This window comes from Triticum aestivum, chromosome 4A, assembly GCF_018294505.1.
Source record: "Triticum aestivum cultivar Chinese Spring chromosome 4A, IWGSC CS RefSeq v2.1, whole genome shotgun sequence".
Lineage (NCBI taxonomy): Eukaryota > Viridiplantae > Streptophyta > Magnoliopsida > Poales > Poaceae > Triticum > Triticum aestivum.
The window spans coordinates 551,243,952-551,259,199 of record NC_057803.1 but is presented as its reverse complement, the minus strand read 5'-3'; the positions used below and the strand labels follow the sequence as shown (position 1 = coordinate 551,259,199).

At 43.2% G+C, this 15,248-nt stretch overlaps 1 pseudogene; it reads right to left on the bottom strand.

The window, feature by feature from the left end:
• Positions 1–3,559: 3,559 nt before the first annotated feature.
• On the bottom strand, positions 3,560–13,245 carry LOC123083908 (putative B3 domain-containing protein Os03g0621600; annotated as a pseudogene).
• Between the last annotated feature and the right edge of the window lie 2,003 nt (positions 13,246–15,248).

The following is a 15,248-nucleotide window of genomic DNA, read 5'->3' as shown; positions in this document are numbered from 1 at the left end:
TTCTAAGATGTTCCGTGGAGTTTCAGGTCATTCCGAGAATATTTGTTTTCTGCACATAAAACAACACCGTGGTAATTCTGCTGAAAACAGCGTCAGTCCGGGTTAGTTCCATTCAAATCATACAAGTTAGAGTCCAAAACAAGGGCAAAAGTGTTTGGAAAAGTAGATACGACGGAGATGTATCAGTAGACAAGATCCGTTTATCTATATGGCGGTAGATATAGATCTCGTCTTTTTATCCTTAGTAGCAACGATACATACGTGTCGGTTCCCTTTGTCACTGGGATCAAGCACCGTAAGATTGAACCCACTACCGGGCACCTCTTCCCATTGCAAGATAAATAGATCGAGTTGGCCAGACAAAACCCAAATATCAGAGAAGAAATGCGAGGATATAAGAGATCGTGCATAAAAGATATCAAAGAAACTCAAATACTTTCATGGATATAAAAACATAGATCTGATCATAAAATCGAAGTTCATCGATCCCAACAAACACACCGCAAAAGAGTTACATCATATGGATCTCCAAGAGACCATTGTATTGAGAATCAAGAGAGAGAGAGATGAAGCCATCTAGCTACTAACTACGGCCCCAAAGGTCTACAAAGAAGTACTCACGCATCATCGGAGAGGCACCAATGAAGGTGGTGAACCCGTCCGTGATGGTGTCTAGATTGGATCTGGTGTTTCTGGACTCTGCGGTGGTGGGATGAATATTTCGTCGACTCCCCTAGGGTTTTGGGAATATTTGGGTATTTATAGAGCAAAGAGGCAGTCCGGGGGCACCCGAGGTGGGCACAACCCACCTGGGCGTGCCAGGGCCCCCTGGCGCGCCCTGGTGGGTTGTGCCCCCCTCGGGGCACCCCCCAGGTGCAACCAGGGCCCATCTGCTTCCTTTTGGCCCATAAAAAATCATCATAAAGTTCGTGCCATTTGGACTCCGTTTGATATTGATTTCCTGCGATGTAAAAAATATGGGGAAAACAGGAACTGGCACTGGGCACTATGTCAATAGGTTAGTACCAAAAAATGATATAAAATGATTATAAAACATCTAAGGTTGATAATAAAACAGCATGGAACAATCAAAAATTATAGATACGTTGGAGACGTATCAAACAACCTGATGGCTTTGTAGTAGATGGTCGGGGAGGAAAGGTGTGTAAGCTACTGAAATCTTTGTATGGCCTAAAATAAGCACCTAAGCAATGTCATGAGAAGTTTGATAAAACTTCCACACCTATTGGCTTTGTTGTTAATGAAGCTGACAAATGTGTATACTATCGTCATGGTGGGGGAAAAGGAGTATTGTGCTTGTATGTCGATGGCATACTGATATTGGAACTAAACTCAAAGTCATTGAGGAGGTTAAGGCTTTTCTATATCATAAGTTCGAGATGAAAGACCTAGGTGTGACTGATGTTATCTTGAACATCAAGTTATTGAGAGATAGTGAGGGTGAGATTACACTTCTGCAATCTCACTATGTTGCGAAGATTCTGAGCCACTTTGGGTATTCATATTGCAAACCTTCTCCAACACCATATAATTCTAGTGAGTGAATTTGGAAGTTCGAAGGCACCGCTATAGATCTGATGAGATACTCTCAATTGATTGGTTCATTTATGTACCTAACTTGCACTATGAGGCCTGACATCACATTTTCTCTGAACAAATTGAGCAGGTCTATTTTCCAATCTGGGAGATGTACATTGGCATGATGTTGGAATAGTTATGCGCTATTTGCAATGTACTATGAGCCATAGACTTCGCTATATCGGATACCCGACAGTAGTTGAAGGGTAGAGTGATGCGAATGATCTCTGATGCTGATGAGATGAAAGCCACAAGTTGACATGTATTCATACTTGGTGGTGGTGTTGTTTCCTAGAAGTCTTGCAAGCAAGCTATCTGAACGAAGTCGACAATGAAAGCAGAATTCACAACACTAGATAAATCATGTATAGAAGCGGAATGACTTCAAGAGCTTTTGATGGACTTGCTAGTGGTTGAAAAACTAATTCCGGCTATCCTTAGGAACTATGACAATCAGATAGTAATTGTCTAGGCAAAGATTTCAAAGCAAAACATGCAATACAAAAAGCATATAGAAGGAGGTTGAAATTTGTCAGACATTTAAGAAACTCCAGAGTAATAGCATTGGATTATATCCATCCGGTAAGAACCTGGTAGATCTGTTTACAAAAGGGCTATAGTGAATTGTGATAAAAATGCATCGAGGGAGATGGGTATGAGACCCACATGAGTTATCATGGTGGTAACCCAATCTATGTGATTGGAGATCCCGTGAAATAGAACCTTGCAAAACAAGCTACTGGTCTACTGAGGTGAGTAACCTTACTAACCCACTCCGTTGGAGATTCAATATTCTCACAATCAGTATGGCAGGTTGAATTTTGTCTTAAATGTGTTCTGAGGCTTGTATAAGTAAGATGTTGCCCTATAAAGTGATCTTAAGAACACACATATATGAACCCAGTTGCTGGTCATGGTATATGAGATAGGGTAATCTCTAGGATCTCATGAACATGTAACTAGTGTGATTAATATGCTCCCCCATGGGGTTAGCTAGCCTTAGCCTAGTATTGGTAACAATCAGTGAAACTTTACGCCAAACTAATAATTCAAGACACAATCCATTGTTTAGTTGTGGAGAAGTGCAACCCTTTGCTCTAGGTGGATGTTAACCTTAACAGGTCTCCATTGAAAATTTTGGTATTCAAAATACTGTTTGGAAGAGGATAACACAATTTGCCTCTGAGATTTGATGGGAGATTGTTCAATTGTAGATGGGCCTTGGGCCCATATAAACAGTAATTCCTGGTTAATGTCTAAGACTCATATGAGGTGTCATGACATGGCGGGAAGTTTAGTACCATTGCCGTTAGTGGAGGAGAGTTGAGACTTTTTTATAAGGGATTCTCTTCTACATGCTATTGAAGCTTGAGAAGACGTGTGGTGCATGCGCTCCTCCTCCTGATCTGCCCCCTCGCCCCCACCCCCGCGCATCATGTTTCATGAAAGAGCCTAGCCTAGTTCATACCTATGTCATGCATGCGCTTTATTTTTGTCGGTCAAGAATGGTTAATTAATTAGAGATTAATCATGAGTCACTGATGAAAATGCCACTGCTGCGACACTATGGAATCTGGAGATGATCCTTATATTATGCTTCGACTTTTATGGGGAACAAACAGAAGTAACTTCGCCAAAGCAATCAGAAGTAAAATTCTGTTGTGCTAGAGAGAGCATATTAGGAAAGTGGAAACAAATGAGCCAAAGTCCCAGACACATAATAAAGGACCAAAACAAATAGGTTTTTTTAGGCAAACCAAAACAAATAGGTGACTACAAAACATGTTCCACTAGCCAATTCCATAGTAACGCAAACAACGGTGCAACTAAACTTTCGCACAACCATCAACTAATTAGGGGATAGTAGATCATGATCATAAGTGTACTGTGTACACTAAGCTGAAATTCCAGTGCTGCCAATGTGAAGTCGTCACTACTAGTGCAGATGCCCCATCAAACTTCATGTTTTGCGTATGATATGGACATTCATCACACGATTTTTCTTTTGCAAGGGCTCAAAGAGACAAAGGTCTCCTACCTTCAGATTGTTGTCATCTGCAAATTCTCTCCAACCTTGAAAAAGCCTGTTGGTGTTGTTCTTGTTTATATGGAACAGTACTTTCCAACTCTTGTCGCGGCATTGGAGCATCAATGTTTGGTCCTCACGCGGAAGATATTCATCAGCATATTTGCTAGATAAATCCTAATTGCAGAGGGAAGGAGACCTTAAATAGCCAAGTAAACTTAAAAAATAGACATGTAATTCTAGCTCATACATGTGTCGCATTAACATGCACTAGATAAGTTGCATTTTTCACTAACGTAAATATGATTTAAATAAATAGCCTAGCAAAACAGATGTATGATGCTACTAGAGTTCTTATTCAGAAAATAATGAGCAAAAAATCAAGCAAATCAAGGAAAGAAAATTTGTTTTTATAAAGTAACTAGAAGAACGCCTGTGCGTTGCAACAGGGCCACATTAACTTTAAGAGTTCAATATTAATCATGTTAATATTACATTTAATATTCCCATGCATATCAAGTGATATTGGCGACCTTTTTTACCATCAAATCCTCACACACACACTCTCTCTCCCCCTCTCTCCCTCTCTCTCTCTAACACACACACATATCCATCTTATTGGGTACGGGATGTAGAGGTTAATTGTTTCCTTTGTTTTGAGATTGAATTGTGCACAAATCGAATATTTTATGACAATTTGAAACAGGGCACTTTTGCATGTCTAGCATACCAAATTAGTGAGAACTTTAAAGGGAAATATTCATATAAGCAAGCGGTAGTGGAGTAGAAACTGCAAGGCAATAGTGAGTCTACAATTTGAGAAGCTCTAACACTTGGAGAACATGGAAGAGCTAGCCTTAAAATGGCCCAGCTTCGTCCCAGCTAGTAATTCTTCCGGTTAAATAAGGAGTAGAACAACTACGTCGATATGTCGTGGATCAGCAGAAACACACACCCTAGTTAACTCACCCATTTGAATGTCTTGCAAATTCACCGGTAAATATACCAACATACATAAATAGTTATGGTTCTTCTGGAAATTGCTTTACCACACACAACACAACGCATACATGCATGGAATGGAACAGGGGGGAACATGGAACTTGGGGAAAATATAATGAATCAAACTATGGAACAATGTGAAGTTGGTGTTGGAGAGCTTCTTCTTGCCATCCTTCCTCCACTGGTGACACATGGCGTAGGTGTTTGCTCCTCCTTCCTGGAATCACCACTCAAAACAATGGTTTAGTAGGAGAAAAAGATCAAGAAACTCAAGTAACAAGGCATGGATCTTTTGCTGAAGGAAAGTAACAATGAAACTATATGTGCAGTAGCCAGTAGGACTACTGACATGCGCACCGCGAGGCGGGGCTGATGCATAAGCACAACATGGCCTTGTTGAAGCCAAGGAGAGACCATAGGTCGGCTGCGCTACGGAGTCGGGTGACATCGCGTCAGTGACCAGGTCCAATGCATCTGTCTGAGCACCTCTTGCAACGGCATGCTACACGCAGTCTTGGACCCGAGACCGGCGGCAACCCGCGTCACCGTGCGCCCCTTCGCGTCCTCCGCGTCGGCCTTCTTGCGTCCTCCCGGATCTGAGTATTTGACGAGGTTGAGGCTGTAGGGGAAGGGGCCGTCGGATTGGAGTGGCTAGGGCTCCATGGATGACGGGGGTGGTGGCATGCACGACGACCATAGCGCCACATCGTGCGCCGACACGGGAAACACGGGGTGGCCGGAGGCGTGGTGTGATCTAGCAGGAGGCAGCACTCTACCCCTTTCTTCTCTCTAGGCACGTCCATCTGCAGTTAATCGATCGGATCAAAGGGGATTGTCAGCCAATTTATTTCCTTGGTAAACACATGCTTCACATGGAAGGAGGGATTGCTCATTGATTTCCTTCCTTGGGTGGGACTTGGGGGAGGAGCGAGCGATGCAACAAAAAATCAGAGGGATTGTGTATCGATCGGTGGAACCTGGTAACGAATGGTTTTGGTACGTGAATAGATTGTGATACGTGAATTGATTGTTGCCTTGTACGTTTGGTTTTGGTATTTGAAGATTGATTACCATCCGTTAGTTGGGTTACCAAAGAAGAAATCAATCACCATATGTGAACTCATTGTGTTATCAAATAAACGTTGGGTTTGTCCGGCCAGTGGGAGGGGGGCGAATAAAAAACCGACGAAACTAGGAGGTGGGATCATTACTGCGGAGGAATTGGGAGGTGGGACGAAAATTAACTGCGGAGACTACCAACTGAGACATTAAGAATAGAGACTACAAAGCTGGTAAGTAGCCTACTTTCAAAGACTACACATTGAACATAAAAATAATCGTCCAAGCATAGATACTTGAACTCACCAGAATATAAGGGCTTCCAAAAATGTTACAGTTTGTCATGACAGTCCCATAGATGGGTATTTTGGAATGAACGGCATCGACTTTTTCATTCATCTTCCTCTCCTGAATATTCGTTAGATTAGCCCTGTTTCGGAGAATTGGTCTAGGAACAAAAGACAATTCCTGGTTATCTTCGGAAGATAGACCGTCCCCTGTACAAAATTAAACTATAAAGTGTGATGTAAGTGAAGCCTACAGGTACACTCATTTCTAGTAGAATTTACATTGGCAATGCTACTCCAAATATTTAACTTCAAACCTGATGAGTCGGACAATGGAGCACTCAATGAACTGAGAACAATACTATTTTCCCCATGGTTTGAGTAATCCCATTGCATCATAGTTCCCCTTTCACTTTGTGGTGATATGATCATGGGAATATCATTGCGCATGCTCAGGGTTCCAGTGAGTTTTTCTCCCCACTCTTGTCCATCATGGGGAGCAGTTTTCATCGGGAGGCAGCTTGACGACAATCTCTCGCAGCCACTCGGATCAAATATTAGAACCTTAACTGAGAGTTCCCATCATAGTTGAATACCAGGAAATCACCCATGCTTATGCCATGAGCACTTACAAACACCTCCCATCCAGACTGGAGGACCAGTTTGTGCAAATCCTCCTTAACATGAACATCAAAGTTATTTCCATTGCGTGATTCCAGCTTCATAGTTCTTGTTATTTGCCTCCTCATTTTCTGCACAAATTGGTCTGGTATTTTCTGCAGCAGCAAGGATAAATAAAAAATCAAATATGCAAAGCTTGTGTATCATTCCATTGATAGGAGAAGAAGAAGAATCAGTGCATGGGGTACAACACATGACACGAATGCAAACAGGCGTGAACATGATGCCCGAAGCAGAGTGACAAGGGATGCTTGGCCTAAACAGAAGATACATCACAGCTAAACCCACCAGACCCGAGCCAATAGCGGCGCTACCAAAACCAATGAGAACTACAACATCGTCCAAGCCAAAACCGAGGGCACCGCAACCGAGCAAGATAGTGCCTTCAAGAAGGAGAACGATACCGAGACTCCGTCACTATCCGGTCCGGGAGACCCGGACCTAGGGTTTCCCCCGAGCTTGAAGAGGGGCCCAACTAAAGAAGGCCTTGGCAGCGCCTCCATGGAGGAAAATGACACCCGCGGGCGCCATCGCTGCCAGCATCGGCGAGCTGAGCAGAGATCTCTCCCTGGCCTAAAGTTGAGGGATCCCATAGCCACCGAATCCGGGATCATAGATGGGAGGCCAACGTTGGTTGGAATCACCGAGTCAGGGGGGTTGGTGGGGCTGCACCTACCGTCGGAGGGTGGCACCACCTCCATGATAATCCCCAAGTACAGGAAATCATCGTGGCAATTTCCAAAGGTGGAAGTGATAAGAATGGAGTGTCGAACCCACAAGGAGCTAAAGGTAAGATCAATATTCTCTCAAGTCCTATCTGCCACTGATACGACTCTACGTACACCGAACGTTTGCTTCCAACTAGAAACGAGAAATAAAACTATGTTGTGGGTATGAAGAGGATAACTTTGCATGATATCGGAGAGCTAAAATATAAAAGTAGGTGCTGTTATCATAAAGTTAGAATATATTACTAAATATTATAAATTGCGAGTGTGGAATAATGATGGGTCGGTGTGCGGAATTGTCTTAGGCAATTGTTAACAAGACCGGTAGTCGTCATTGCAATTTCATATAAGGGAGAGGCATAAGCTAACATACTTTTTCTTCTTGGATCATATGCACTTATGATTGGAACTCTAGCAAGCATCCGCGACTACTAAAGATCATTAAGGTAAGACCCAACCATAGCACTAAAGCATCAAGTCCCCTTTATCCCATACGCAACAACCCCCTTACTCAGGTTTATGCTTCTGTCACTCAAGCAACCCACTATAAGCGAATCATGAACGTATTGCAACACCCTGCAGCAGGAATCCCTCATGCTTGCGCAACACGGAGGGCACAATAGGACAGCACCAAAATAAAACATACAACTCATACCAATCTAAATCATCAATCAACCCAAAGATAAAGGATATCTACCCAAAACATCATAGGATGGCAACACATCATTGGATCATAATATGTGGCATAAAGCACCATGTTCAAGTAGGGATTACAGCGGGGTGCGGGAGAGTGGACCACGTAAAAGAGATGAGGATGGTGATGATGATGGTGATGGTGATGTTGGTGAAGACGATCACCGCGGCGATGATTCCCCTCCAGATGGCACTTCGGTGCCACCGAGAGAGAGGAAGAGATGTTCTCCCTCTTGTGCTTCCTCCTCCATGGCCTCCCCCTGGATAGGGAGAGGTTCTCCCTCTGTTCCTTGGCCTTCATGGTGATGATGGTCCCTCCAGGATCCTCCTCCATAGCCTCCGGTGATGATGGCCCCCTCCGGCAGGGTGCCAGAGAGGGCCTAGATTTATTTCTTGTGGCTACAGAGGCTTGCGGCGGCGGAACTTCCGATCTAGGTTATTTTCTGGGGTTTTTTGTATTTATAGGAATTTTTGGTGTTGGTTTCACGTCAGGGGGGTCTTCGAATTGTCCACGAAATAGGGGCCACGCCCAGGGGGGTAGGGCGCGCCCCCCACCCTCGTGGACAACCCGGTACTCTTCTGGCCCAACTCTTTTACTCTGGGGGCTTCTTTTGGTCCATAAAAAATCATCCAAAATTGGCACGTCAATTGGACTCCGTTTGGTATTCCTTTTCTGTAAAACTCAAAAACAAGGAAAAAACAAAAACTGGCACTGGGCTCTAGGTTAATAGGCTAGTCCCAAAAATCATATAAAATAGCACATAAATGCATAAACATCTAAGATGGATGATATATCAGCATGAATACTTCATAAATTATAGATACATTGGAGACGTATCAGCATCCCCAAGCTTAATTCCTGCTCGTCCTCGAGTAGGTAAATGATAAAAGAAATAATTTATGAAGTGTGAATGCTTGCAGGTGCAGAAGTTTGATCAATGATAATTTTAATCACCTTTTATAGCATCATTATATGTCATAACAGTAGCTCATCTCATAAAACTTTTCATGATCAAGTAACAAGCTATTCACATGTTAAAACTATAGATCATAAACTTTCTTGAAAACTAACAAACCGTGATCTTAGTCATCAAACAATTGCAATTCATCTTATTTTTGGGAAGGGTCTATGTAAGAGCTTTGATTCAACAAACTCCACATACTCAACTATCATTTAATCTTTCACAATTGCTAACACTCACGTGATATTTATGGGTTCAAAGTTTTAATCGGACATAGAGAAAGATAGGGGCTGATACGTCTCCAACGTATCTATAATTTTTGATTGCTCCATGCTATATTATCTACTGTTTTGGACATTATTGGGCTTTATTATCCACTTTTATATTATTTTTGGGACTAACCTATTAACCGGAGGCCCAACCCAGAATTGTTGTTTTTTGCCTATTTTAGGGTTTCGAAGAAAAGGAATATCAAACAGAGTCCAAACGGAATGAAACCTTCGGGAACGTGATTTTCGGGACGAACATGATCCAGGAGACTTGGACCCTACGTCAAGAAATAAAGGAGGAGGCCACGAGGTAGGGGACGCGCCTACCCCCCCCCCAGGCGCGCCCTCCACCCTCGTGGGCCCCCTGTTGCTCCACCGACGTACTCCTTCCTCCTATATATACCTACGTACCCCCAAACGATCAGATACAGAGCCAAAAACCTAATTCCACCGCCGCAACCTTCTGTATCCATGACATCCCATCTTGGGGTCTGTTCCAGAGCTCCGCTGGAGGGGGCATCCATCATGGAGGGCTTCTACATCAACACCATAGCCTCTCCGATGAAGTGTGAGTAGTTTACCTCAGACCTTCGGGCCCATAGTTATTAGCTAGATGGCTTCTTCTCTCTTTTTGGATCTCAATACAATGTTCTCCCCCTCTCTTGTGGAGATCTATTCGATGTAATCTTCTTTTTGCGGTGTGTTTGTTGAGACCGATGAATTGTGGGTTTATGATCAAGATTATCTATGAACAATATTTGAATCTTCTCTGAATTCTTTTATGTATGATTGGTTATCTTTGCAAGTCTCTTCGAATTATCAGTTTGGTTTGGCCTACTAGATTGATCTTTCTTGCAATGGGAGAAGTGATTAGCTTTGGGTTCAATCTTGTGGTATCCTTTCCCAGTGACAGTAGGGGCAGCAAGGCACGTATTGTATTGTTGCCATCGAGGAAAACAAGATGGGTTTTTGATCATATTGCATGAATTTATCCCTCTACATCATGTCATCTTGCTTAAGGCAATACTCTGTTTTCATGAACTTAATACTCTAGATGCATGCTGGACAGCGGTCGATGAGTGGAGTAATAGTAGTAGATGCAGGCTGGAGTCGGTCTACTTGTCTCGGACGTGATGCCTATATACATGATCATACCTAGATATTCTCATAACTATGCTCAATTCTGTCAATTGCTCAACAGTAATTCGTTCACCCACCATAAAATACTTATGCTCTTGAGAGAAGCCACTAGTGAAACCTTTGGCCCCCGGGTCTATCTTCATCATATTAATCTTCCAATACTTAGTTATTTCCTTTGCTTTTTACTTTGCTTTTATTTCACTTTGCATCTTTATCACAAAAAATATCAAAAATATTGTCCTATCATATCTATCAGATCTCACTCTCGTAAGTGACCGTGAAGGGATTGACAACACCTTATCACGTTGGTTGCGAGGAGTTATTTGCTTTCTGCAGGTAGGAGGGACTCGCGCGTAGCCTCCTACTGGATTGATACCTTGGTTCTCAAAAACTGAGGGAAATATGTATGCTACTTTGCTACATCATCCTTTCCTCTTCAAGGAAATCCAACGCAGTGCTCAAGAGGTAGCAGGGGCTTATAGTTTCGCCTCCCAACCTTTTACCTCAAGGGTAATGTCAACAATAATAATTTATGAAAACCTACATCCAAGTGGATATATATATATATATCCGGATCGCTCCAACACAAAGTGCTTGCCAAAGGAAAAAGTGTAAAAAGGGCAAGGTGATGATCACCATGACTCTTGTATAAGGGTAGAAGATAAAAGTAAAAGATAGGCCCTTCGCAGAGGGAAGCAGAGGTTGTCATGCGCTTTTACGATTGGATGCACAAAATCTTAATGCAAAAGAACGTCACTTTATATTGCCACTTGTGATATGGACCTTTATTATGCAGTCCGTCGCTTTTATTTCTTCCACATCACAAGATCGTATAAAGCTTATTTTCTCCACACTAATAAATCATACATATTTAGCGAGCAATTTTTATTGCTTGCAACAATGAAAACTTACTTGAAGAATCTTACTCAATCCATAGGTAGATATGGTGGACTCTCATGGCAAAACTGGGTTTAACAATATTTGGAAGCACAAGTAGTATCTCTACTTGGTGCAAAGAATTTGGCTAGCATGAGAGGGAAAGGCAAGCTCAACATGTTGGATGATCCAAGACAATATAACATTTTGGATATAGGAAAACATAACCCATTAAGTTGTCTTCCTTGTCCAACATCAACCTTTTAGCATGTCATATTTTAATGAGTGCTCACAATTGCAAAAGATGTCCAAGATAGTATATTTATATGTGAAATCTCTCTTCCTTCAATATTCTTTCATGAATTGTTCAAGTGACCAATTCTGCGTTTGCTAACTTCCAATAAGTTTACTACCTATATTTATTATGTGTGAAGTCATTACTCCCCATGTTGTAAGCATGTGAAATGTATATAAATTCAGATTTATGATATTCGATTCATTCAACCATTTACTCATAGGATATATGTGAAGAACATGAGTAAATGACAAACTACTCCAAAAGATATATGTGAAGAATACTGAGTAGTCAAATAATTAAATAGCCATGGGATGATTCTTTTTCATTCAAGATTTCAGATCCAATGATTTTTTTCAAACGGAAAGTAAAATTGAAAATACGCTCCAAGCAAAACACATATCATGTGACAAATAAAAATATAGCTCCGAGTAAGGTATACCGATAGTTTTGAAGATGAAAGAGGTGATGCCTTCCGGGGCATCCCCAAGCTTAGTTGCTTGAGTCTTCCTTGAATATTACCTTGGGGTGCCTTGGGCATCCCCAAGCTTAGGGTCTTTCCACTCCTTATTCTCCTCATATCGATATCTCACCCAAAGCTTGAAAACTTCAATCACACAAAACTTAACGGAACTTAGTGAGATAGGTTAGTATGATAAAGAATAAACCATTCACTTTGGTAATGTCAAAGACAAGGCTCATAATTGTTGGTGACGTATCACTCCACACCAAAGGGCACATGATCTGGCAAAAGGGGAGGCTTTGAGGCATATATGGTAGGGCGGACGACGAGGCAAAGTACGTGGGAGGGTCTTGCCGCGACGGCGTCTAGAGACGCCTGCAAGCAAGGACTGGAAGCACATAGATCCGAGCTATCGTGGCCTTGACCGTCGGGATCTCGGCGAGCCAGGTAGGCTGGAAGGGGCATAGCTACCTGGTCGCCGGGCCGAAGCAGCCCGGTGGAGAACGCCAGCATCGAGGGACACCGGAGAGACGCGGGCCTATAGCCGCCGGGGCCGGAACAACACCAGCAAAGACCCGCCGCGAGGGGCCCCGAGCCATCCACAACCGCGTACACTTCGCCGCCTCCGCGCGAGAGCCACCACCGTTGCTTGGGGATGGGGAGGGCTACCAGAGATGAGGGGGCTGCCGGCACGAGAGGGCAGGCCGCGAACGCCCCGCAACTGGCCGTCACCGTAGACTGCAGGCTCGAGCAGCAAGTGGAGGGGGAGGCCTGAGAATCGCCGGAAAAAGACCGGGTCGCGGGCAGAGAGGGAGGCACGAGGGGAGGGGCATCCGCAGCGGCCGAGGATGGCGGGGCAGGGGGCCACGGCCAGCCGGCGATGCGCGGGGCCAGGTCGCCCCAGGGAAGGCCGGATCAGCCCCCGCCGGACCAGCAGAGGCGGGTGCCGCCGCGGCTGGACGGGGTAGGCGGAGTGTCGGGAGCGTTGGTGCACGAGGGTCCAGATCCGCCCCGTCGCCACCTTCCTGGGGTCCGGTCCAGCTTCGCCGGCGGGCCGGAGGGTGATGCGGGCGGGGGGGAGGGGGCTGGGTTCCAGCAAGGATAAATAAAGCTTTATATACCTTATAAAAGAGCCGTTCTCAGGAGATGAGGCAAATGAAAGCATTAATACGGCTTGCATATAAGGTGGTGACGACTCTTGGTTGTGTGCATCCCAAGATGCAAGATGCAGAGGAAGAAAGGACTTCTCATTATAAACACTAGTATGGTTTATTTATGAAAGTGCATTCTCTTTACAAGTAAGTAGAACACATCTGAGATAACAAACCAGGAGCATTCAAATCTATATGCAGTTCCATCCATATGTATGTACTACATGTTATATTAATAACTAGATCAGGTTTACTAAGAGGAAAATTTATTCTTTGACTTTATTTAAAGAAAACTTCATATAGTGCAGCATGGCAAGATTCCAAGAACTCGTCTTCTGGTTGAATCTGCTCTACCAAGTGGGCTTTTGAGTCTTTAATTAAAAATAGAAGTGGGCTTTGGAGACACTGAACAAAACACAGAAGGAAGAAGATGGGGTTGCAGAAAGGAAATCCAGCGCAGATCAAAATATCTTACCATTCAATCAAGGAAATCCACCGACGTACTCCTTCCTCCTATATATACCTACGTACCCCCAAACGATGAGATATGGAGCCAAAAACCTAATTCCACCGCCGCAACCTTCTGTATCCACGAGATCCCATCTTGGGGCCTGTTCCGGAGCTCCGCCGGAGGGGGCATCCATCATGGAGGGCTTCTACATCAACACCATAGCCTCTCCGATGAAGTGTGAGTAGTTTACCTCAGACCTTCGGGCCCATAGTTATTAGCTAGATGGCTTCTTCTCTCTTTTTGGATCTCAATACAATGTTCTCCCCCTCTCTTGTGGAGATCTATTCGATGTAATCTTCTTTTTGCGGTGTGTTTGTTGAGACTGATGAATTGTGGGTTTATGATCAAGATTATCTATGAACAATATTTGAATCTTCTCTGAATTCTTTTATGTATGATTAGTTATCTTTGCAAGTCTCTTCGAATTATCAGTTTGGTTTGGCCTACTAGATTGATCTTTCTTGCAATGGGAGAATTGCTTAGCTTTGGGTTCAATCTTGCGATGTCCTTTCCCAGTGACTGTGGGGGCAGCAAGGCACGTATTGTATTGTTTCCATCGAGGATAACAAGATGGGGTTTTTATCATATTGCATGAATTTATCCCTCTACATCATGTCATCTTGCTTAAGGTGTTACTCTGCTTTCATGAACTTAATACTCTAGATGCATGTTGGATAGCGTTCGATGAGTGGAGTAATAGTAGTAGATGCAGGCAGGAGTCGGTCTAGTTGTCTCGGACGTGATGCCTATATACATGATCATACCTAGATATTCTTATAACTATGCTCAATTCTATCAATTGCTCAACAGTAATTTGTTCACCCACCGTAAAATACTTATGCTCTTGAGAGAAGCCACTAGTGAAACCTTTGGCCCCCGGGTCTATCTTCATCATATTAATCTTCCAATACTTAGTTATTTCCTTTGCTTTTATTTTACTTTGCATGTTCATCACAAAAAATATCAAAAATATTGTCCTATCATATCTACCAGATCTAACTCTCGTAAGTGACCGTGAAGGGATTGACAACACCTTATCACGTTAGTTGCAAGGAGTTATTTGCTTTGTGCAGGTACGAGGGACTCGTGCGTAGCCTCCTACTGGATTGATACCTTGGTTCTCAAAAACTAAGGGAAATACGTACGCTACTTTGCTGCATCATCCTTTCCTCTTCAAGGAAATCCAACGCAGTGCTCAAGAGGTAGCAGGGGCTTATAGTTTGGCCTCCCAACCTTTTACCTCAAGGGTAATGTCAACAATAATAATTTATGAAAACCTACATCCAAGTGGATATATATATATATATATATATATATATATATATATCTGGATCGCTCCAACACAAAGTGCTTGCCAAAGGAAAAAGTGTAAAAAGGGCAAGGTGATGATCACCATGACTCTTGTATAAGGGTAGAAGATAAAAGTAAAAGATAGGCCCTTCGCATAGGGAAGCAGAGGTTGTCATGCGCTTTTACGATTGGATGCACAAAATCTTAATGCAAAAG